Source organism: Dreissena polymorpha, chromosome 5 (genome assembly GCF_020536995.1).
Source record: "Dreissena polymorpha isolate Duluth1 chromosome 5, UMN_Dpol_1.0, whole genome shotgun sequence".
Taxonomy (NCBI): Eukaryota; Metazoa; Mollusca; class Bivalvia; order Myida; family Dreissenidae; genus Dreissena; species Dreissena polymorpha.
This window is the reverse complement of record NC_068359.1, coordinates 108,975,039-109,001,831: the sequence shown is the minus strand read 5'-3', so window position 1 is coordinate 109,001,831 and position 26,793 is coordinate 108,975,039. Positions and strand designations below refer to the sequence as shown.

At 33.9% G+C, this 26,793-nt stretch overlaps 1 long non-coding RNA gene across 1 annotated transcript; it reads left to right on the top strand.

Moving 5' to 3' along the window:
• Positions 1-31: 31 nt before the first annotated feature.
• On the top strand, positions 32-26,793 carry LOC127832592 (uncharacterized). Its single transcript, XR_008026978.1, has 3 exons — positions 32-135; positions 20,550-20,621; positions 26,559-26,793. It is a non-coding gene; the product is annotated as an uncharacterized LOC127832592 (long non-coding RNA).

Below are 26,793 nucleotides of genomic sequence, written 5' to 3'. Positions count from 1 at the left end.
AAGACTTAAAAACACATTTTGGATTACTTTCAGAACATGTGTGGTTGACGATTTGATGCCGGCACAGCAAATGCCTTTATAAGTAGTTATTGCGCTGCCATTGGGCTTATCTATGTCTTATCGGAGTAACCGACGGTATATCCGCAGCATATATATTAATGATTTGTAAACATCTATGTGTTACTGGCTGTTTGTCTCTATGGTCTTTAATCGAATTTACTGAGCGCAAATCACAAATCATACTCGCTGAGTTATAGCTTTCACATAAGCTCCCAAAACGGTCCAAATGCTGATAGCAGACGCTTGTTATCGGAATTATTATATTGAGATAATACGGAAAGGACTCGAGATGTATATCGCATAAGCAGACTCTGTCGTATGATTAAATTGGCGTGCTTTCATGTTTAATATCGGTAAAAATAAAGGTATCGGAATATCTTATATATAAGGTTTAATTAAGAAATAATTCGTGTACGTTATAGTTTGTTGTCGAATAACCCACGACCGGAAGTTTAGATGCGTAGGGATTAAATCACGAGTGCGAAGCACGAATGATTTGAAACCACGCATCTAAACTTCCGGCCGTGGGTAAATCGACAACAAACTATAACGTACACGGATTATTTCGATTCTAACACGATTTTTACTAAAGATTTATAGAATGTATCTTATTTTTTTTGCATACTATTTTATGTGAAGCTCCGCTTATAAAAAATAGCTTTCGGCTGTTCTGTCGATCAGATCTCCGCCCTCAATAACAGCCAAACTGGATGGAAAAAAAACATTTCATTTCTGCTGGTGGAAAATGTATCGGCATGTTTTGTTAAGCTACAGCGCGTGCTTTCAATGTATAAGCTCCGCCTATAATTTGTTGCAGAATAACCCATGGACGATTTTCTTCTTTGTTTATATGAAATTTGGCACGTGCCGTGTTAGAATTGTTCATAATATATTTACACTTAGTTCAGTTTACTCTCTAACTGAATTGATACTCACATTGAACAATCCGTACATCCAAAAGTGGGAATGCCAATTGATCAAAAGTTCTGCGTCGGCTGTGAAAGTTTTGAGGTTCCAATATGATGCAATATTCTATATTTGCAAAATTTACACTTGTTCATTATGTTTTTGTCCAACGATAACGATTTTAAAAATATTTAAATAATGAACGAGGTTTGTTTGAAAATTTTCAACTTATGCGGTTGTGTAAATACTATCACGATAAATGACACATGTATCTCTTTTAGGTTTTATCGTATCGTATCGTATTTAAATATAAACCGACGCAAACGTTCCGAAATTGACCAGCTACTTTATAATCTGAGGTACAAATTGTAGACATTTAACACAATTTAGTTTGACATTATCATAAAATAGGTTTTACTGAGTTTATATAGTGATGCATATAACAACACACAAAAATAAACTGCAGTAAAACGATGGATATCATAATGTCGCGAATATTTTCTATAGTGTATGGAAACGTATATGGTACACCCTGATACTGTGATTATGTCAACATTCTATGACGGCATGATATAAAAAAGGTGCCATAACGTCAAAAATAACTCATCGTGTCGACTAAAATTACGATGGCAAGTCATTTTCAAAAGAGCATGACCCCTAAAATTATGTTGCTTTGTCGACATAAGATAAGTTGTCAAGACTTAAACAACCCGCATGTTGGCATCAGAGCCTAAATCTCCGAAGATATTTGAACCTAGCCGTCATGTAAATTTAACTATTTCTGTGTTGTTTACTGTATGACGGCATATATCTTGATGACTTGCAAGTAACATAATGTTGACATGGCGATATAACTAAAGGAGTCGATATAATTTATGTGGACAAAGGGCGTTGTTTAAAAAATATGGAAGCGTATATGGTACCCAAACAATATGGTCATGCCGGATTAGTTTATATCGACTTACTGTGAAATAACATTTTAGTTAAGTTTTTATTGTGCTATATTGTTTTGTTTATTTTTGCTCATTTTAAGTTCAGTTTTTAACGCAAATGTTCTATTGAGCGCACTTCAGTACTTTCAGATGTAACCTTCATATTTGGTATGCATGTGTATATGAACAAGGCCTTTCCATACGCACATACATTTTGACCCCTTTGACCTTGACCTTGAACTTAGGGTCCGCGTTTGGGTTTCCAAATCTGCGTTAGGGTTTCAAAAAAATGCTCATAACTTCTATGTCGCTTCAGATGTAACCTTCATATTTGGTATGCATGTGTATATGGACAAGACCTTTCCATACGCACACAAGTTTTGACCACTTTGACTTGACCTTGACCTTGAACTAAGGGTCCGCGTTAAGGTTCACGATCAGCGTTTAGGTCTCGAAAAAATCTAATAACTTCTGTCAAAGCATTTTTCGGGGGCATATGTCATCCTATGAAGACAGCTCTTCTTTATTCAACCATTTCTATAATTCTCAAACCATTTGAAGAAAAGTACAAAACACTGTTATTCATGTCAATGTAATCATTCTGATTCGATGTGTTATTGACAATTATATTTGTATGTTTATAATATATTTTTCTCCAAATGATTGACGCTCAAATGTTTTTTTTAGCTTTAACCATTTCTATCATTCTGAAAACATTTGAATAACTCAAATGAGTTCTTAACTGGTCATGTGAGGTCAAAAACAAGGTCACTTGGTCAACGAATAAAGACCTTGTGATGGTTTTATTTAAATCATGGACGAGTACGAAAATTGTCAAGATCGGTGGGGAAATATGGCTTTAAGGGGCAGGCGCAGTTTTCTCTATATGTATAGTTTGTTTGAAACTGGTTCTGGTCCGTCAAAAAACATGGTCACCATGGGGTCATTTTCCATATATTTTATGTAGTAAAAGAAGCTTGTGAACACCCTTAAAGTCACTTTTTTGCCAATCATTATGAAACTTAGTCAGAAAATTGGTATCATTGATTTTTCAGACAAGTTCGAAATTGGTACTGATAGGGGGGGGGGGGGCCCAATCTTCATGAACTTAGGTCAAAACTTTTGAGTTGTAAAATGGTTCTGGTCAATCAGTATTAAAAACCATGTCTACCAGGGGGTCGGGAACCATGTCTACCAGGGGGTCGGGAACCATGTCTACCAGGGGGTCGGGAACCATGTCTACCAGGGGGTCGGGAACCATGTCTACCAGGGGGTCGGGTAAAACCATGTCTACCAGGGGGTCGGGAACCATGTCTACCAGGGGGTCGGGTAAAACCATGTCTACCAGGGGGTCGGGAACCATGTCTACCAGGGGGTCGGGTAAAACCATGTCTACCAGGGGGTCGGGTAACCATGTCTACCAGGGGGTCGGGTAACCATGTCTACCAGGGGGTCGGGTAACCATGTATACCAGGGGGTCGGGTAACCATGTCTACCAGGAGGTTGGGTAACCATGTCTACCAGAGGGTCGGGTAATCATGTCTACCAGGGGGTCGGTTTATTGTCTATATATGCTTATATTAAATACTTTGGAAGACCTTAACCTTGACTTGAAGTCAGCCTTTGTCATATAAATGTTATTAATTATTTGCACACGAGTTAACTCGTTTTTCTTTTCATATCATTCCCTCAGGTGAGCGATCCAGGGCCTCTTAGCCCTCTCGTTTGTGTTACTTGTTTTTGTTGTTTAAGGACATGTCCTTAACTTTAGTTCATTTGTCTTACTTTTTCTGAATAAATACTGAAGAACAGACTGAAACTCATAAGCTGTTATGTTGTTTTATAAATCATCTTTTTAAATTTGATATTTAGAATTAGAGATTTATCATTTAAATAATAAGCTTCTATGCGAAGATTTGAAGCTCAACTTTTGTTAAATCTAAAATTGAATCGTATTTTAATGCTCACCATAATAGTATCTGCTTGATACATCACTGCAGCTATTAAAGTGTTGTCTTGAACGCGCTTTCCGGTCTTTTAAATGTAAGATGTTTAGTTGTCTCTAGTTGAAAATGTGATTTTTTGTGAGGAACTAATTTGAATTTAGCCGAATTTAATACCAAAACTAACCTACTTACATCGATGTCGCGTGGAAACGAGCGTTTCAATCCTTATACATGTAATTACAATTATCAGTCTGCATGTGCATATGTTTTCAATGGTTTGGCAAAGAGACAATATAACTTTGGATTTATTCCTGCATGAATTTAGTAAGCGCCCCTTTTCGACTGTGTACATGTCACACGTGGCATAATTAATCCAAGATGTCCCACGCTCGATGCTCGATTTCCTCGTGCGCCTTTTCGAAACTACATAAGTTGTCTCCCATTCGGGTAGGTATCACGAGTATCCCGGGTAAAAAGCGGTCCGTCGTAATGTGTATATGACTCATATCCGCGAAAATGACAGAAAAGTGCGAATATGGACGAATATAAGCAATATCGACACTTTTTCTGTAATGTTTATTTCAATGTTTAATGAAAAATACACAACATGTATTAAATATGCAAGGTAAAAATGTTTTATATTTGATTGTTACTATATATTATAGTGTATTGGTACGTAAAAATATGCACGTTATTTTATTGAACACATGATATCGTAGTGCTACATTCAAATGTTTCAAGAATGAGTATAACCATTATAGTTGCGCTGTAATTGAAAAACAATGCATGTCCCGGTAAAATTTTAGATTTTTCGTTAATATTTCAACAGTTCATATCCAATACCCCGATAAGTTAAAATACGAAGCCTATATGTTTAAGATTAATATTACAGCTGTTACATTCACTTATAAAACATTATATTAACGAAAAATCTAAATAATTATCTGCAACTCATCTTGCTTCCAGTTTTTTATAAAATATATAAAATATTCGATATTTTACATGACTCACCCACTCCTCTAAGCCGAAATGATCCGTAAAACAAAATAGTGTCTTTGTGTCTTATGAACGAATCTTCACTAAAACTAAATTAAGATTCACATCGTACATCGAATCATTTCTGTCGTCAGTTGTTTAAACGAAAGTACGATTGATATTCAAATGCATTATTTTTCTCTTTCCGGGATATTGTTTTAGTAAGGTGATGCTGCATTAACAAATATAAATGTATATGAAGTGAAAACACCAAAAATAAACCAAAAAACGAGACATTGGTAATGGAATTTTCTACATTAGGCAATAGAAAATAAATAACTAAATTATCATCCAAATTTTGGGGAAAATTAGGGCGGGTGGGTGTATTTATTTTTTTATTTTTCATTTTATGTGACGGACATATTATTCATTATAAGTAATGAAATGTTCATGAATGTGTTGGTTTATATGCATAACGCCTACATGTATGCATGTATGTTAAATTATATAGAATAAAAGAAATACATTATCAAAATTTGACTAGATCTATTGTTTTATTTTACCCTTTTAATATCATGTTAAACTTTTTCTGACAAAAATAAGATAAATACCTCACGTCTTTCAAAATATGTCTTGCATTTGGTGGCTGAATTTATAGGAATGGATGAAACTATAGGGGAAATGTATATTTTTATTATCCCTTTGACCATGCTGTGGACAATATGGATTATGACTACAAAACATGCTACTTGCTGATACTTACGAATGGAAATATAGGGCAGAGGTGACAGGGATATTTTTTGGAAGTGGCTGTCTTAATGTATGCTGCTTTCTTTCATGTTTTGGTACGATTTTGCGCTGATGTAAAATTTCAGTAGGAATTTTGTTTTGGTCAACAGAGTTTGGACCGAATCCGTCTCGAAAGTGGTCGGAACAGACGCGAGTATACGCCGTTGAAAACCAATTTTTCGGCTAATTGCTATCATCCAAGCTTTTCTTGTACACGAGTCTTTATGCGATTTATGTAATTTTACTTATTTTGAAAATTTACCGATAATACCGCTTAAATTATGGCATTTAATTTGTTTTCCTTAACACCGGAAGTAGGTATACATACCCGCACGAACGACAACTCTGTCAAGACGGAATTACGAAAATCTGGACACATTGTTTAAGAGTTTAACTAAAGATTTTCGCTGGGATAATGACGTTATTTCGTAAAAAAAAAATGACGTCATTTCACAGTAAAAAGTGAAAATTATCGATAATTTTCAGTGTTATTTTTCACTGTTTGAAACAGTTAAATTATCAGTTTTCATTCACTAATATTTCTCAAAAAACCAACGGAAAGCATAAAATAAATAGTACCTCAAATATAAGATATTTTTAACTTGCATAAAGTTATTATAGCACTAAAAATATAGATCCTTTATTGGATAAACCACATTCGTCGATTTTATCATATTCGCGCATTTGAAATCATCATTTATTTTCAAATGAAAAATGCCACTTGAAACAGTGACATTTTTAGCAAATATTTACTGCATTCATAACATTCAGTATAAATAAATACATTCAACATTTTGTATTCAATTAAAATATAACCAGGAAAAAGTAACATCATTAATTACTTGTGGTCTGGCGCTAATCGGCCCAAAAATACTTTGCTATTTTCTAAAGCATATTGTATATCTAAATACTAAAGTTTTCAGACGACATCAAGAATAATTATACATTCAGTATATTATATAAACATTATGTAAACTTATACAACAAAGTGTGGTGTCGGCGTGGTTATATTGTTTGCGGCGTGTAGCCCTAAAACAATCTTCTGGCACTTCGTCATGTTCGGGGATATGAATTTAGAGTTGGAAAAATGATGTCTATTAAATTGTTATATATTGACACAATAACATATTTATCACATATTGTGTATTTTTTTAATATTAAATATTGAAATGAACATTGAAGAAAATGTGTTGATATTGGCTGTATTCGTCCATATCCGCACTTTTCGGTCATATCCGCGGATATGAGTCATTTACGCATTTTAGACGGACCGCTTTTTACCCGGGATTCTCGTGATACCTACCCGAATGGGAGACAACTTATGTAGTTTCGAAAATCCCGAATAGTCAATCAGAATAATGTACACTAGTGAAACATAGGGCAATTATTATTATGTAATCAACTGCACGAAAAATAAAATGCCATTAAAGTCAAGCGTTACTTTTTATATTCGCCGTGCATTTTTGTCGTTTTACAATGATGACTGCACGTATAATATATATATATAGGGTCAGACCATAGACCGATCTAGTCAAAAGGAACGTGTATCACAACTCATATAAAACTATACCGGCTCGTAACAAATATTCAATAACAACTTGATATGTGTCATACACGTGCATCTCATGGAGCTTCACATTTTTAGTGGTGAAAAGTGACGGTGTCAAAAGTGTCATCCTTCAAGGTCAAATGTCAAATATTTGGCGTCTGTCCGTCCGTCCGAAAACTGTAACATTCGCCATAACTTTTTCAATATTCAAGATAGCAACATGATATTTGGCATGCATGTGTATCTCAAGGAGCTGACCATTTTGAGTGGTAAAAGGTGAAGGTCAATGTCATCCTTCAAGGTCAAATGTCAAATATATGGCGTCTGTCCGTCCGTCCGAAAACATTAACATTGGCAATAACTATTTCAATATTGAAGATAGCAACTTGATATTTTGCATGCATGTGTATCTCATGAAGCTGCACATTTTGAGTAGTGAAAGGTGAAGGTCAAAATCATCCTACAAGGTTAAATGTCAAATATATTGCGTATGTCAGTCCGTCCTTAAACTTTAACTTTTTATGCCCCTGAAGGGTGGCATATAGTTTTTGAACTGTCAGTCTGTCCGTTCGTCAATCAGTCTGTATGTTCGTCCGTTAGTCCGTTCGTCCGTCCGTCCGAAAACTTTAACATTGCCCATAACTATTGCAATATTGAAGATATTTGGCATTCATGTGTATCTCATGGAGCTGCACATTTTGAGTGGTGAAAGGTCAAGGTCATCCTTCAAGGTCAAGGGTCGAATTTTGCAATATTAAAGATAGCAACTCGATATTTGGCATGCATGCATATCTCATGGAGGTGCACATTTTGAATGGTGAAATGTCAAGGTCATCCTTCAAGGTAAATGGTAAAATATATGGCTTCAACCCGGCAAAGTAGCGGGCATTGTGTGTCACGAACACAATGCCCCCTACTTTGCCGGGTTGAAGCCATTGACACAGCTGAGTAGGTGATTTCGCTTGAGTGAAAAATTTGACGGACGTCAAAGAAAGACCGATCACATTAACTAGCCCTGAAATTGATCTACAAATAGCCCAATTTTGTGTCACATTTTAATAATTTTCCATTTCCGCATAAACGATTCATTTGACCATTCAAAAAAAATAAGATCGAATTGCAGAATGAACATTTATTTCAAACATGTACTATAAACATGTACACCAGAGTTTCAGGAACAGAAAATCAAGTAAGAAAATACAAAATAAACATATGATATATTTGTGCCCGTGTAAATATTAAATATAAGATTTACAACAGGCATTTCGTTAAAAATATTGACGTTTGAAATGAAATGTTAATAAATCTTTTTAAAGAACCATATTTTGAAAGGAACATTCCACAATTTACGAGGATATCATAACTAAATGACCGCCATGTTTTCAAACAATAAGTGACGTTTCATTCATTCTTTTGCAATCTAACAATGAAATGAAGAACATGATTAATCTGTTTCTTGACAAGTTCGCAATGTCTTTAAATGGGTACAACAATATGAGTGAATTTATTTTAGCAAAGAAAAAAAAACAACGTTTAACTACTTCATGATCAAATCCAATAACAAGAATATCAATTTTTTGTTGATCATCGACACATTGAAAATAAAATTCGAAACGAAACTTCCAATTCGCAAGAAAGCCGAAATAAAAAATCTCAGGTTCCATACGCCTCAGGCAGGTAGTACATTTCCGTCGGTATCCCATTTGGTGCTTCCATGTGTCTTTGCTGCCGAATCCGATGAGAATTCCATAGATGGGTAAAATAGTTCAGATCATGATGTATTAATGGTATGAAACAGAATCTCAAGCATTCTAAATGCACAGGATCATCAATTTGAAGCAAGCCGCTGTCTACCATATCCTTAAAATAGTTCCTCCAAAACACAGTAAAACTGACTCTTAAATTTACCCAAAAACGTTCAATTCTTTTATTAAATGTTGATCTCCCAGTCATGAAACTGTTGATTCCAGACATGTTATCTCTGTCATTAAACCTAAACGCTATCTGCATAGCCCGTACCTAAACGTTTTCTGTCCCTGCATCGTCACGAACCAGACGTGGAACGCGACCAATCTGTTTCACAAAGTTAACAAAGAAGCCCGCCATAATTCGATGGTCATTATTTGAATAACATGCCTCCAGCCATAATATGCATCTGGAAAATCCATCAACCGCCCCGTGTATAACAATTCCAAAAGTCTTTAGCGTAACATACCCATCAATGTGTATAGTAAAATTAGGACCTTTATTGGTAGAGACTATGCGTCGCAGGCGATGTGCAGACCTGAGAGCAACACCCTCAGGATCAATTACCTTCAATAACACCTTGTTGTTTCTTGGGTAACTTTGACATTTGTGATTGTGTTGACCAGTTTCCATATAGTTTTATAACCACATTCAGCCATCCCTCTTTTATATACTGAGCGAATCGCTCGTATAACGTCTGGAAGAGGAGACGACGCGTTGAGTTTTTTTAGCCCTAACCTTCGCAGTATCCGTTTCAGTTGACTCAAGCTGAGAGCAGTGTTGTGTAGGAAAAGCAAGAATCCACATATACCCAGACGCGTATAGCCCTGTTTGTGATAACGCGAAATCCAAACATCCCTTTCTTGATTTGAAAGTACAGCTAACTATGAGTCAACATATATTAGTACCACTAAGACACAACTCTGCAATATAAAAAAGTTGTGAGTCGTTAAACACACGTTTTGCATGTATTAGTTAAAGAGAAATATATAAATGAATCACTCGAGATTTAAGCTCTCTCAATGCTCATAAAACCGAACGAACACATTAATATTTATTGTTTGCAAACATTGTATGTTATTTTTACGTTTATACCAAGCATTACTGCTGTAAAAATGGACTGTCTGAGGTCTTGCGTGTTTCGAAAGAATATACCAGAAACTAAAATTCTGTTCGACGCCCGGAAGTCATGAACCAATTTTGCAATAATGTGATGATGTTAAATTTCTGTGACGACATGATATGAAAAAGGTGTCATGGCGTAAAAAAAACCCATCGTGTCGACTAAAACTATGATGGCAAGTCATTTTCACAAGAGCATGACGCCAAAAAATATGTAGATTTGTCGACTTAGATCATGTCGACCAAATATATTTTCGGGAAAAGCCGGCACATTTACGTCGAGACTTCAACTTGATGGCATTATGACGAGTAAAATTAAGGTGGAAAAAGCTACAAAACTATGTCGACATACCATGTTATTTTACAGTAAGTCGATATAAATTATTCCGGCATGACCACATTATTGGGGTGTACCATATACGTTTCCGTAATAGTGCGACTTAGTTTGCTCGACATAAATTTAAAATGTTCTGAATGTACATTTGAACGCAATTATAATTGCATGAGTTATTAGGGGTATTATAGTACAATTTATCGTCTGAGCAAGATATGTTATCTCGCGTTTTGACGCACTCGATTCGCTATATACACGGTCATGTTTATGTTTTTCAATACGCAATTAAGAATAATTAAAATCACAATTATTTTATTCTTGTGAGTTTCTCTTTAAAGCAATCGAATATAAAGGGATTTATCACATAAGTTTGCAGCGAGCGGTGACACAGATCTTAACATCAATTAATTTGTTTGGAGACGGAACATGGCGGCAATAATGAGAATGATTTAATAAATTCGTATGACCATTTATACAGTTAATCAGGCATTGTGACAAATTTCCTTAACACACGACACAAACATGTGTAAATCGCAATACTGTCTTTCATTACTACGGAAACGTATATGGTACACCCCAATAATGTGGTCATGCCGGAATAATCTATATTGACTTACTGTGAAATAACATGGTATGTCGACATAGTTTTGTAGCTTTCCCCACCTTAATTTTACTCGTCATAACGACATTAAGTTGAAGTCTCGACGTAAATGTTTCCGGCTTTTCCCGAAAATATATTTGGTCGACATGATCTAAGTCGACAAATCTACATAACTTCTAGCGTCATGCTCTTGTGAAAATGACTTGCCATCATAGTTTTAGTCGACACGATGAGTTATTTTTTACGCCATGACACCTTTTTCATATCATGTCGTTGTAGAATTTTGACATCATCACATTATTGCAATATTGGTTCATGACTTCCGGCGTCGAACAGATTTTTAGTTTCTGGTATATTCTTTCGAAACACGCAAGACCTCAGACAGTCCATTTTTACAGCAGGAATGCTTGGTATAAATGTTAAAATAACATACATTGTTTGCAAACAATAAATATTAATGTGTTCGTTGGGTTTTATGAGCATTTAGAGAGCTTAAATCTCGATTGATTCATTTAGATATTTTTCTTTATCTAATACATGCAAAACGTGTGTTTAACGACTCACAACTTTTTTATATTGCAGATTTGTGTCTTAGTGGCACTGATATATGTTGACTCATCATTAGCTGTACTTTCAAATCAAGAAAGGGATGTTTGGATTTCCCGTTATCACAAACAGGGCTATACGCGTCTGGATATATGTGGATTTTTGCTTTTCCTACACAACACTGCTCTCAGTTTGAATCAACTGAAACGGATACTGCGAAGGTCTCAAAAGACGCAACGCGTAATCTCCTCTTCCACACGTTATACGAGCAATTCGCTCAGTAGATAAAGAAGGGGTGGCTGTATGTGGTTATAAAACTATATGGAAACTGGTCAACACAACCACAAATGTCAAAGTAACTCAAGAAACAACAAGGTGTGTATGCAAGGTAATTGATCCTGAGGGTGTTGCTCTCAGGTCTGCACATCGCCTGCGACGCAGAGTCTATACCAATAAAGGTCCTAATTTTACTATACACATTGATGGGTATAATAAGCTAAAGCCTTTTGGAATTGCTATACACGTTGCGGTGGATGGATTTTCCAGTTGCGTATTATGGCTGGAGGCATGTTATTCGAATAATGACCCTCGAATTATCGCGGGCTTCTTTATTAACTTTGTGAAACGGATTGGTCGCCTTCTACGTCTGGTTCGTGGTGATGCAGGGACAGAAAACGTTTGGGTACGGGCTATGCAGATAGCGTTTAGGTTTAATGACAGAGATAACATGTCTGGAATGAACAGTTACACGACTGGGAGATCCACTGGCAATCAAAGAATTGAACGTTTTGGGGTAAATTTAAGAGTCAAATTTACTGTGTTTTGGAGGAACTATTTCAAGGATATGGTAGACAGCGGCTTGCTTGATTGATTGATGATCCTGTGCATTTAGAATGCTTGGGATTCTGTTTCATACCATTAATACAACGTGATCTGAACTCTTTAACCCATCTATGGAATTCTCATCGGATTCGGCAGCAAAGACATGTGGAAGCACCAAATTGGATACCGATAGTAATGTACCACCAGCCTGAGACGTATGGAACCCGAGATTTTTCATTTCGGCTTCCTTGCGAATTGGAAACCATTGATCGCTTTCAAGAGAGATACTTTGTAAAGAATCCTAAGTTTGGATGTAAAGATGACGTCATACCCGTCCTAGAACATGTGTGTGAAATGCAGCGGGAGCAACTGCCAATTCCTAAATCGATTGAAAGTGCAACTTCTTCGTTCTTGGCCTTGACATGAAATATTAGATGGTTTTTACTAATTACATATGCAAAAATATATGTTTAAAAATTGGTTATATTTTGCAAATTTTGCAAATTTAATCGTTAAGTTAGTTTAGTTTAAGTAAGTTTCGTTTCGAGGTTTTTTTACAATGTGTCGATAAAAAACACAAAATTGATATTCTTGTTATTGATATTGATCATGAAGTAGTTAAACGATGTTTTTTTTCTTTGCCAAAATAAATTCACTCATATTGTTGTACACATTTACAGACATTGCAAACTTGGCAAAAACAGATTAATCATGTTCATCATTCAATTGTTAGATTGCAAAAGAATGAATGAAACGTCAATAATTGTTTGAAAACATGGCGGTCATTTAATTATGAAATCCTCGTAAATTGTGGAATGTTCCTTTCAAAATATGGTTCTTTCAAAAGATTTATTAACATTTCATTTCAAACTTCAATATATTAAACGAAACGACTGTTGTAAATCTTATATTTACAATTAACAATGGGGGGAAAAAATATGATATGTTTATTTTGTATTTTCTTACTTGATTTGCTGTTCCTGAAACTCTAGTGTATATAGTACATGTTTGAAATAAGTGTTCATACTGCAATTCGATCTTTATTTTTTTGAATGGTCAAATAATTCGTTTTTTGAGAAAATGGAAAATTATTAAAATGTGACACAAAATTGGGCTATTTGTAGATCAATTTTAGGGCTAGTTAATGTGATCGGTCTTTCTTCGCCGTCCGTCAAAATTTTCACTAAAGCGAAATCACCTACTCAGCTGTGTCAAAAATACCAAAACATGAACAGTCTTTAAAGCTAGTAAGGTTGTAGTTTGCTTTTATTTCCATATTATGTCCACATCGCACATTATTTAGAAAAATATTTTAAAAAATTTGAAATATTTGTTTACGAGCCGGTATAGTTTTTGTATGAGTTGTGATACACGTACCCTTTGACTAGATCGGTCTATGGTCTGACCCTACATATATATATATATATATATATATATATATATATATATATATATATATATATATATATATATATATATATATATATATATATATATATATATATATATATATATACTCAACCGGATTATAAATGTGTTATTGAAAGCGAATTATGCATTTAATCGCCAATTATACGTGCCATCATCATTGTAAAACGACAAAAATGAACGGCGAATAAAAAAGTAACGCTTGGCTTTAATGGCATTATATTTTTCTTGCAGTTGATTACATATTAATAATAATAATAATAATCTCTTTATTTACCGAAGGTAACTCATTAAGACAACACATTGATACAAAGTCATGCAGACAGTTTAACAATGGCAATCTTATTTTCAATGAGGCCTTCAAACAACTATGGTATGTATAATGCATTTCTACAGTATAATGCAAACATGTAGACTTTGACGGACATAAGAGTACTGTAACAGTGTAATAGAAGTGTCATAAAAGCAAGTATATTATATGACTTCTCTTATATTATTAATTTCTCTTCCGATAATGAAATGGTCTCAAGGAACAAATATTTATAAACAGAAAGTATTTAAGAATATAAATGTATTGTTGATTACATTTTCCCATATGCACACACTCTAACGCACGCACGCACACACACACGCGCGCACGCACACACCTATACACACACACACACACACACACACACACTTATACAATTACCATATCTTAATTAACACGACCAATATCAACAACAAAAAGTTAACAAAACAGCCGCGTACATTATTGTACAAAGTCAGAGTTTAAAAACGTGGAATACATAATTCTTGAAATAGTTAACGATTGATAGAAGCGGCTGATGTACACAAATATTATAATTACAGAAAACCATATTCATGACCAGTGTTGTTCACAATAGGATATGAAATTACCCAACTGTTATGAAGAATAGCCTGCACCTCCTTGCTATATAAATAGTTTGAAAAAGCAATATGTATATTTGATTGCAGATTTTAAATCTGCAGTAATCATTACGACACTTATGGAGGAGTTTTTGACTTTTGAATAAGAGGAAAACAGAAAAATGTTACTACGCGTGAGACTCATTTTGCGCCTCAAAGAGGAAATATTTCTTAAGCCTATGTTTGAAAGTGGTGAGAGTGAGAGATTGGCGAATACTAACCGGTATGTGGTTCCATATTTCCATACCAGAGTAACTTAACGACTTTTTTAAAAGGTTTGAGTGAGGTGTTTTATGCGTCAAATCATTGTTTGATATCGATCTTAAATTGTAATTATTGTTTTTCACCAGTTTTATCAAGTCGTCAATATATGTGGGCGTTAAATTATGAAGAGATTTGTAAATAATTATACCTGTGAAATATTTACATCTGTTTTCAAACGAAAGCCATTGTATTTTTTGTGATTAATCATAATAATTTATATTTAAGTCATTACGTAATATTACTCTTAAAAACCTTCTTTGCAGTTTTGATATTCTGTTTATGTCTCTAGTATTTGCATTTTGCCATGTGACACATCCATAATCAATAATTGGTGTTACATACGCATTATAGAACATAATTTTCATCTCAGGTGTTAGAAAATATTGTATTCGCCTGAATAGTGATAATTTCGATACAAGTTTTGAACAAGTTATATCAACATGGGCCTTCCAATTAAAATGTTTATCAATATGGATACCTAGAAGTTTTTGGGTTGCAACATGTTTTATTTTAGAGTTATTTACAAACAAATTTAGATCTTCTGAATGTTTAAGTTTTTAGCGTGATCCTATAGTCATGCAAGTAGTTTTATCTGGGTTGACTGCCATATTATTTATCATACACCAGTTTTGTGACCTTAGTAAGTCGTCTTGAAGTGTGCAATTTATCATAGTTATATTATTCCCTTTACAGTGGATTGTTACATCATCAGCATACATGTCAGATTCTGATGTTAGTTTTAAGGGTAGATCATTCACGTAAAGTAAAAATAACACAGGTCCTAAAATGGAGCCTTGTGGTACACCGGAACTTATCATGCAGGTGTCTGATGTTACTCCATCTGCCCGAATTAGTTGCAAACGGTTTTGTAGATATGATTAAAAAAACTTCAAAGACGAATCCGAAAAATGATATAATTTCAACTTGTGCAGAAGAATGGTGTGGTCTACTAAGTCGAATGCTTTTTTGAAATCTACAAAAACAGTTCCTATCATATAACCATCGTCCATACAATTTAACCATGAATCAACGAGTCTGATTAAAGCAGTTTGGCATGAGTGGTTTTGTCTAAAACCCGATTGGTGTTCATTTAGTATACAGGTTTCTTTTAAATATTTATTTAATTGAATGGCTACATGTCTTTCAATTATTTTAGAAATTGTAGGTAATAAAGAGATAGGTCTAAAATTATTTGGATCATGTTTATCTCCTCCTTTATGGAGAGGTACAACACTTGCTAATTTAAGTAAGTCTGGAAAGATTCCAGTTGAAATTGAAGTATTTATTAATGTCGTAAGTGGTTGTACGATATAATCTTTGCAAAGTTTAAGGATATCAGGTCCTATTCTGTCTAAGCCACTACTTTTATTAGGATTAAGTTTATCAATTAATGTAAGAACTTCCATAGGCGATATATATTCTAATTTGAACTCTCGATGACCCAATTTTTCATCTAAGAAAATTTTTAAATATTCAAAATTTTCAGGTTTGAAAACTGTTTTCTTAATTATATGAGATATGTTAACAAAATGTTTGTTAAGTTCATTAGCCACAAGCTGTCTTCCACTAACATTAACATTGTTTATGTTTAATGTATAAGGTAAAATTGCTCTTTGATTTTCATTATCATTTGATATGCTTTTGATAGATCGCCACAATTGTCTAATATCTTTCTTCTCTTTTACATAATTACAAGTACCCTATGTTTCACTAGTGTACATTATTCTGATTGGCTATAGTATATCATTTGACTGGGCTTTAATATTCAATGAAGCGAGTTGCCTCCACGAAGCGCACGAGGAAATCAAGCGTGGGACTACTTGGATTAATTATGCCATTTGCGACATGTACACAGTCGAAACTGCGAATTGGAAAAGGAGGCGCTTACTAAATTCATGCACGAATAAATCCCAAATTATATTGTCTTTTAGCCAAACCATTGAAAACATATGCACATGCAGAATGATATTGCAATTACATGTATAAGAATTGAAACGCTCTTTTTTTCGCTTCATCGATGTAAGTAGGTTAGTTTTGGTATTTAATTCGGCTTTATGCAAATTAGTTCCTCACAAAAAAACATGCACATTTTCAACTAGAGACAACTTAACATCTTACATTTAAAAGACCGAAAAGCGCGTTCAAGATAACACTTCAATAGATACAGTGAAGTATCAATCAGATACTATAATGTTGAGCATTAAAATCCGATTCAATAAAAGCTTTATTCAGATTTAACAAAAGTTGAGCTTCAAATCTTCGCATAGAAGCTGATAATTTAAATTATAAATCTTTTATTCTAAATGTCAAATTTAAAAAGATGAGTTATAAAACAACATAACAGCTAATGAGTTTCAAACCGTTCTTCAGTATTTATTCAGAAAAAGTAAGACAAATGAAAACAAAGTTAAGGACATATGAAATGGTCAGAAGTTGGTGGGGTAATGTAATTGCTTGCATTAACATTCTATTATGAAGTTTGGGACAATTTGCACAATTAAAATAACATATACTTCAGTGATACATGAACCAGTTCTAATGAAAACTTTCAAAAAAAGTAAATAATAACATGTTTTCACCTTATAAACCACTTACTTCTTGGGCTTTGGAAGTCCTTATTTTCATGTTTTGTTCATAAATCTATTGACACCAGCTGGAACCTACAATTTATAGCCATGTCCGGAAAACTGTCCCGCCCCCTGGCGGCCATGTTTTTTCAACCGACCAAAACCATTTTCAAACTCAAGAAGTGACATATCCTTTACACAAACATTTTGGAAAAGTCAATGCGACTTCTAGTGTATTCACAAGGTCTTTATTTTTTGACCTAGTTTTCGACCCCACATGACCAGTTTAGAACTCAGTTGAGGTATGATTTGGGCAAATGTCCTGACAAAGTTTCATGAAGATCGGACAAGAAATGCGGTCTCTAGTGTTCATAATGCAAAGGTTCACGACGGACACAGGTCAATCAAATATCACCATGAGCACTAAAGTGCTTATGTGAGCTAAGCACTGGGCAGCCAATTTGTTGACATAGGCATTGAAAGGACAAATAGCTGTTGAAGGACGAGGCGCTGCATGCATGCATGCATGCATGGCATGTCTGTCTGTATGCATGTATGCATGCATGCATGCATGTATGCATGTATGCATGTATGTACGCATGTATGCATGTATGCATGTATGTATGCATGTATGCATGTATGCATGTATGCATGTATGCATGTATGTATGTATGTATGTATGTATGTATGTATGTATGTATGTATGTATGTATGTATGTATGCATGCATGCATGCATGCATGCATTCATGCATGCATGTATGTATGTATGTATGTATGTATGTATGTATGCATGCATGCATGCATGGTTGTATGTGTGTATGTGACCATATGCGCATCTTGGTACTTCTATATTTTTAATATAAATTCAATTAGTGGCTGCTGAGTGCAGAAACCGTAAAGGTTATACCTTGTAGTGCCTATGGCATCAAGGGCAATAACTCATCGAATCAGAATGATTAACATTGACATGAATAACATTGTTTTGTAGTTTCATTCAAATGTTTTGAGAATTATAGAAATGGTTAAAGTTGAAAAAAACAACAACATTTGAACGTCCATCATTGGGAGAAAAATATATCATAAACATACAAACATTATGGAAAATAACTCATCGAATCAGAATGATTACATTGGCATGAATAACAGTGTTTTGTACTTTCATTCAAATGTTTTGAGAATTATAGAAATGGTTAAAGTTGAATAAAGAAGAGTTGTCTCCATGGAATGACATATGCCCCTGAAAAATGCTTTGATAGAGTTATGAGCATTTTTCGAAACCTAAATGCTGATTTTGAAACCTTAGCGCGGACCGTAAGTTCAAGGTCAAGGTAAAAGGGGTCAAAAATTGTGTGCGTATGGTAAGGTCTTGTTCATATACGCATGCTTACCAAATATGAAGGTTACATCTGAAGCGACATAGAAGTTATGAGCATTTTTTGAAATCCTAACGCAGATTTTAAAACCCAAACGCGGACTCTTAGCTCAAGGTCAAGGACAAAGGGGTCAAAATTTGTGTGCGTATGGAAATGCCTTGTTCATATACACATGCATACCAAATATAAAGGTTACATCTGAAGTGACATAGAAGTAATGAGCATTTTTCAAAAAAGTATGACGGACAGTCCGATCACTATATGCCCTCCTTCGGGGCATAAAAAACAAAAACATTTGACCTCCATCATTTGAAAAATAATATATCATAACCATACTAACATTAAGATAACAAGCAAATTCCTTGAATTGATATCCCTGCCAAATAAATTGTGTTTATGGATGGGTGTAGAACTAAAAGAAAAGATATAAGTGAAGGGTTGTGCCTTTTCTCAATTATTTTTTATAACTCATTTGATGGGTTTGCAGACAATAAAATGCAGTTATTACAAAATCCTTTGATGCATAGTAAATGAATAACCTAATAATGAATCAAATTTGTGACCTTTGACCTCAATGTGTGACCTTGACCTTAGACCCTAGGATTATGGGTGTTGAATGTGAACACCCCCTGATGATTGAGATCAACTATGGCAAGTTTCATGGCTCTGACTCTTGTGTTAATGGAGATAAAGCTCTAAGCTTATATTAAAAAGCATTTTTTTTCAAGATATAAAGGGCCATAATTCCATTATTTACAGATGGTGTACAGTGCCATTTTGCGTGCATCATCCTCTTATCCATATATATACTCATACCAAGTTTCAATAAAATCCGCCACAGCACTTCCAAGGTATGGCTCCGGACACAAAAGTGCCGGTAGGACGGACGGATGGACAACGCCAAAACAAAATCCCTCCGCCTATGGCGGGGAATAACAAAATCAAGATTAACAACAGACATATCATGTTTAAACTTAAAAAAGTGTCCCTCAATTAGGTTTATCTGAAAGAACTGAACAAAAGTGTCACTATCTATGTAAAAGCCATACAGCACTAGTGTATGGATGAATCGTATTGAAAGTACTGAAGTACGCTCAATAGAACATTTGCGATAAAAACTGAACTAAAAATGAGCAAAAATAAATAAAACAATATAGCACAATAAAAACTGAACTAAAAATGTTATTTCACAGTAAGCCGATATAAACTAATCCGGCATGACCATATTATTTGGGCACCATATACGCTTCCATCATTTTTAAACAACGACCTTTGTCCACATAAATTATATCGACTCCTTCAGTTATATCGCCATGTCAACATTATGTTTCTTGCAAGTCATCAAGATATATGCCGTCATACAGTAAACAACACAGAAATAGTTAAATTTACAAGACGGCTAAAGGTTAAAATATCGTCAGAGATTTAGGTTCTTATGTCAACATGCGGGTTGTTTAAGTCTTGACAACTTATCTTATGTCGACAAATCAACATAATTTTAGGCGTCATGCTCTTTTGAAAATGACTTGCCATCGTAGTTATAGTCGACACGATGAGTTATATTTGACGACATGACACCTTTTTCATATCATGCCGTCATATAATGTTAACATCATCACAGTATAAGGGTGTACCATATACGTTTCCATACATTACAGATAATAATAAGTCGTCCGCCGTGGATACAGACCGGCAGTTCCAACAAATCATGTGGACGTTTCCCATTATTGGTATGTTGCTGTCTTAAATATATGCCTGGTTCATCTAGGATACATGAAATGATACAGTGAAATAAAAAGTGTAGTTTTCTTGGTGACACTTTATCGCATGCGTATTCACGTACCTAATGCTAAAAGATTTCTTGTTTTGTATTTCAAAAAGTCTTATGTAAACCACTGACTGTCGGGTTGAGTAATACGAGGTTTATTTGATTTTTTTTTATTGCAACCTCCACGCAGAAAGTTGACAGGTTTTGAGAATTGGTTCCTTAACATAAATAAAGCACAACAGGCTATAGTACGTTGTATCTACGACTGGTGAAGCCGATGTTTCACTTTGTGCATATTTGCAAACTGATGTTTTTTTTTGTAGAAAATTTGCTTTGATTTTGCATTAAATCAGATAATAATGCAAACCGATAATCCTTTTAGATTTTTCAAAATTAATTCTGATGGCAGTGTTTACCACAAGAGAAGATACCTTTACGATGATGTTTTGATATGACAGTAAATCAAATACCCACTGGTCAGAACGACTGATGTTTGATCTTGCGGTTGCCAAAGGCAACTCTTTTCTATATCTTTATTCAATTTTGTCTTATATCTTCTCTTTCCTACTCTTATTTTTTTGTGCAGTTTAAGTACCTCATGTATTTATGCCATGGTTAGGATTGATGCATTCTCTAGCTGAATAGAGTATATTAGTAATTATAGGCTTTACAATCAAGGACATTACAAGGAGATAGTTTCTGGTGGCAGTGAAATTACCACTGACATCAAACTTAAATATTCGTAAGATATTTTGCTTGAGATGTTGATAGATCGATAAGAATTAAATATATGTTTCTGTAAGTATGGTATTTTTCACAACCAACTAAAAATTATCCTTACGAAAAATAAGAATATTTTAAAATCAGCACTGCATTAAATAATTAATTTTCTAAACGGTCAAAGTGTGACTTTTATAATTAAAGATCTTTTTTTAAATATATATTATAACATACGTACAAATGCTCCTATCAGCTGCTTTATTTCCGGTTTCATTTTTTTTAATTTTCAGTAAACCGTCTGATTTTTGGCAACGACTAAACATGGCGGTAATTTAATTTGTGGGTCATAAGCTGATCCACATATTTTTTTACTCAGATAGTCACAACTTGATTGAACGGCTTAGCTTGACCTGATTTTATTTTATAGACGATTGTTCTTCATGCTAAAAAGGATCCTTAATTTTTTTTACTATCCGTTGTTTAACCTAGCATATATATCGAATGAACGTAATTTGAACTTATAATTGTATGTGGTAATATTTTTCTTCGCAAGTTAACATTCCATCACCGCCAACTCTTGTTTCTTTACAGTCCATAACAGGACAATATCATCTGAGCATTATATGTATGTCGGTATTTCCATATGATTTAAACTCACGATTAATTAACATAGCACCACAGAGGCAAGTGTGTTACCTAATATCACTTACAGTAGCAACATTTCTGTTGTTACGCCATTATATCTCTAAGAATTGATTCGTACGTTGTTGTATTAATAGTATATATCCACAGTATGCTTATAGGCAAGTGACGATTGTGTTAAACTAATCGATTAATAATATTATTTCTTAAATGTTTTTTAGATAATTGGACTTTCTTTTTTTCCAACGACAACATAAACTAGGATGTAAAATTATATGTTCCAATAGCATCCAGCAATACAGCACACGGTGATGATATTTTGCAGATATTAAGTTGCCTTCTGATTAGATTAAGGTCTTCTTTACTCAATTTTGCGCAAACATACAAAGCATATATTTAACACGGAACAGAAATGCACTTTATTGCGAAATAAGTGTTATGATTTAAAATAGTTTTTTGGTTAATTAAAAATAATAACATTTCATTCGAATGCTTAATTTTGCTTGTTCAATGTTTTGAGACATGTTAATTTTTAATTAAAGTTTTGAAGCGGTGTTTCAAAAAATGGCGCGCTGACCGTACATCAGAAAAACGCAACTATTTGTTATGGTACCTTGAGGTTGACAACACTATGTACAATACAATGAGACACAATTTGGTTAATACATTTGGTTAGATCGTTTATTCACCACAATTAATGCAACCTGATCACCGATTGGTAAATTAATCAATTTCGAAATATATTTAAATACATCTAAAAATAAAAACAACAATACAGTAAATCAACAGCACATGATATATGACAACGATTATGGTGACGGTTGGTTAGACGGTGTTTCATTCACGCTCGCGCAGTTCTTTATTTTACATGACCCCCTAAACGACCAGAATGCTGATAGCAGTTGTCGTTTATGACAATAATTCTTTTGAAATAATACGCACATGAATCTAGAAATAGATTACATCAGCATACCGTGCCAATGTATTAGATTGACTTTATTTCCTGTTAAACAAACTTCAGCTTATGCAATTGTGTTTTTATTATTATTAATTTTACGGATATATTTTATAAACGAACAGCATGTTTAGCATTTTTGTCGAATGATTGTACCATTTCAAGATTGGCGGGATTGTTTTGCTATGTTTTAAGTCACTTACAAAAATATAGATCGACATTGCTGTTAAAATAACACACTTAAAAGGGTATGCTTTTCGAGATAAAGAAGAAGGGAGTAAATGTTAATGATGCATCAGTTATTTTTCATGTTTGAGATGAATTATTGTATACATTTTTGGAACAAGCATAATTGTTGGCTTTATTACTATTGACCTTTACTTTGCAAAATTATTCCGTTGCACGTGTACAAAAATGTTTGTTGAAAACAAAAAATGCACTTAAAACAAAATTAATTATCATTGAAGGGAAAACGTGTCGTCATCAGGTCGATATTGAACTAGTTTTTTTTCTGTCAATTAATATATTCAATACAACAGACATGATTCGAAATATGGGCATAGAACAAGGCTTACACAAATGATCGAATACAGAAACAATTACTGTTTTACCAGAAAAGTTGGTCATTCTATTTAACCGCAATCTATTAAAACATTGATCTTCAGGAAAATGTAATATTTCCGGTTTCGCATAATTGTTCAACATTTCGTCTTCAAAGTAACTTTATGAGAATAAATACAGATAGAGATTGCTCTCATAATCATAATTATTTTCTATTGCGTATTGCTCTTGTTTCATTGGACGCAACCAATGACGTTTTGTTGCGTTCTTTTTACAGTGGCATTTTATATAATAAATAAACATTTTTCTAAAGATTTCTTGCAAAATAATAATGTATGCAAATAGGCACTGTTTAATTTCTTAAGAACTAAAGAACAAAAACGTTTCTGAATTTGAGAAAGTTTTTTTCGGTCAAAGGCTTCACTGTCCAATAAATGTTTAATGTTCATTAAAAGTCCTTTTCATTATCTCACAAGATACATTTCACTGAGTACATAAGTGTCCCTGTAGCGGATAGATTTCCCGGTTCATTTTACTTCTTCCGCAGTGTTACATATAGTATTGGCAGACTGTTGGTAATCAATGGCTCAAACATATGAGTAACATTAGAATATTTCCTCTCGGTATCGTAAAACGCTTTTAGTCAGTAACATAAAATTAATCTCATTCCGTGATATGCATCTTGAACGTTTGTTGGCAGTTAATACGAATTGTCACATCATTTTAGCTAGACACATGCTCTTTTAGATCCGAGAAAATTGCATTTTAAACAACAATGTATATATTATTGGCATTCCGTTACCCGACTCCAAACATTTTTAATCCTGCAATCAATTTAATGCTGACATGAATATTTATGATTGTTAAAACTAATTACTTCAAAAGCACTCCCAATATAAACCGACACATAATAATCCGACATATCGCGTTCAGCATTTCAAAAAGTTGCAATTTTTATTGTTGTCATTCATAACACAGTAGTCGACAGTACGACAAATCTTATTTATTGAACTGATTTGATGCGTTTACAAACAACATAACATAGAAAAACAAAATGTGTATGAACAATAATTGCCACAAAACAAAAGATAATATTATCTCTCGAGCATTAACAAACAGCTTCATACTTTCTTGACCTAAATTTGAAGCGTACTTTAGAGTTAACACGAAATAAGCCTTAGATGCTTCATGTACTTTACCATAATTTATTTTTACAGTAGATAAACGCGTGTTATATTTATCAAATTTTTTCGAAAACACACTACCCAGCATCTCCGCATATAGGTTTTCAGATCTGTTGAACAGGATAAAAGGGAATATTTGAACAATATTGCAAATAAGTAAAACCTTCGTATGAGCATTTATTCAGTAGATCTGTTAAGACACACGTAACAAAGGACACAAACATGTGTTAATCACGATATTTTTTTACATATGATAATTATACACAATCTGCGGCAGCTCCAACACATAACGTGGAAGTTTCCTATTGATGATTTTTTTTAGAAACTTCTAACTGTTCAAGGCACATGATTAAATATAGTCAGGTAGAATGAGAGTTTTCGTCGTGAGCCTTTGCCGCATTTGTATCTGCAATCTCACCTTATTTCGTATTTTTTTATGAGCGTAAAACAACGAAATAAAAACAAGATAGACACTCAGTACGCAATTTTGTAAAAAGGCATCCGTGGTTTATATGTAGAGGGTTGGTACTGACCATTCGACGTTCTAGTTCCGCGACCTTCGAATTTTGTGTTTAATTCATCATTGTCTGTATTGCTATTGTAAAGTATTGAGACTATTGCCTATATTAAGTTGCTGTTCATTAATAGCTAATAATAAATGACATTAAAAATATGATTATTTTCATTCAGTCTGTCTATTTGCCCCAATACATTTATACTGTACTTTTAATTTTGGAAAACGCATTATGAATTCCAAATTTGTGTGATTTTTTCCTTCTTATTAGAGTCCAATCCAAACATTTTGCTTGGTTAACTATGAATTGATGATGAACAATCTATCATGTTCATATATGTAAGCACAACTTACAAGTCTGTTAGAAAACTAGGTAATTCTTAATATCAATGTTTCATTAAGCAACATACATTTAACCATTAAAACTTTTTAAGCCTCTTGCTTTCGATTATACACTACATGTAAATCATACATGTAAGCATTTTATGATAAGCATGCAGGAAATATGATATTTTCTTTAAATCTATGCAACATCGTTATTCCCGACTTCAGAATGGTAATGACATTCGCTTGTGACAAACGTTGGTGCACTTGCAAACAAGCTTCACATTTATTTCTTTACGGTGAAGCTAAACTTTCTTTATTGTTCAATTATGGATACATGAAATAATGTTATTTTTCAGGTTCCGTTCCTTTAGAAAAATGTATTTAAAAATTACTTCTCTATATTACAATTGTAACATAATATTTACTATGATAAATGCATATATACTGCAAATATGCATAAGTGTATACTGAAAACTTAAAAAGGATAGCGTTATCAATATTATGATATACCTTCATAAGAGTGAAACGTGTAAACGGATGACCCAGGAAAAAATGTTAGGGGGTTGGCATTTTTGAGTATTCTCAATTGTTGGTGATTATTCGTTTAGATTGAATGTTGATGATGTATACCATAAAATAGAGCGTATGCGAAGAAAGAGCGATATATGAACCCTTTTACTGCACCAATTAATATGAAAAAACAGAGTGGAAAGAACGAGTGACGTTTGATCATGGCGTTTAAATGTTCGATTCTCTGTTGGTTTGCTTTTCGTATTTTTTTGAAGTTATGATACTAAATGACATTGTTTTTTTTTATAAAGTTAAAATTATGTCAGCAGTTCCTTTAAAACATACTCTGGCATGTTCTCAATATGATATCTTAATACAGATGATACAGAAGAAGAATGTATTGCCATTACAATTGTGATGCGTTCCCAGTGAATGTACAATGAGTTGTCATCAATGTTTACAAATACACCTGCTATTGCCTCCTAGTTGCCTATCAACCAGTCGTCAGCCCAAACCCTTCTTGTCTACTGTCCGACCATACCTCGCAGTTAGGAGACCGTGATAAAGACAGAAGGATGGAGGCAATAGTCTGCCGCTTACAGTATCTACATGTAATCTCATTCTTTGTGTAAAACCAATTTGACACCACATCTATTTAAATTTGTATTACTGAGGTTATGATTTAAAGCTGTGAAAAATTGCGGCATAGTAATTTGCCATC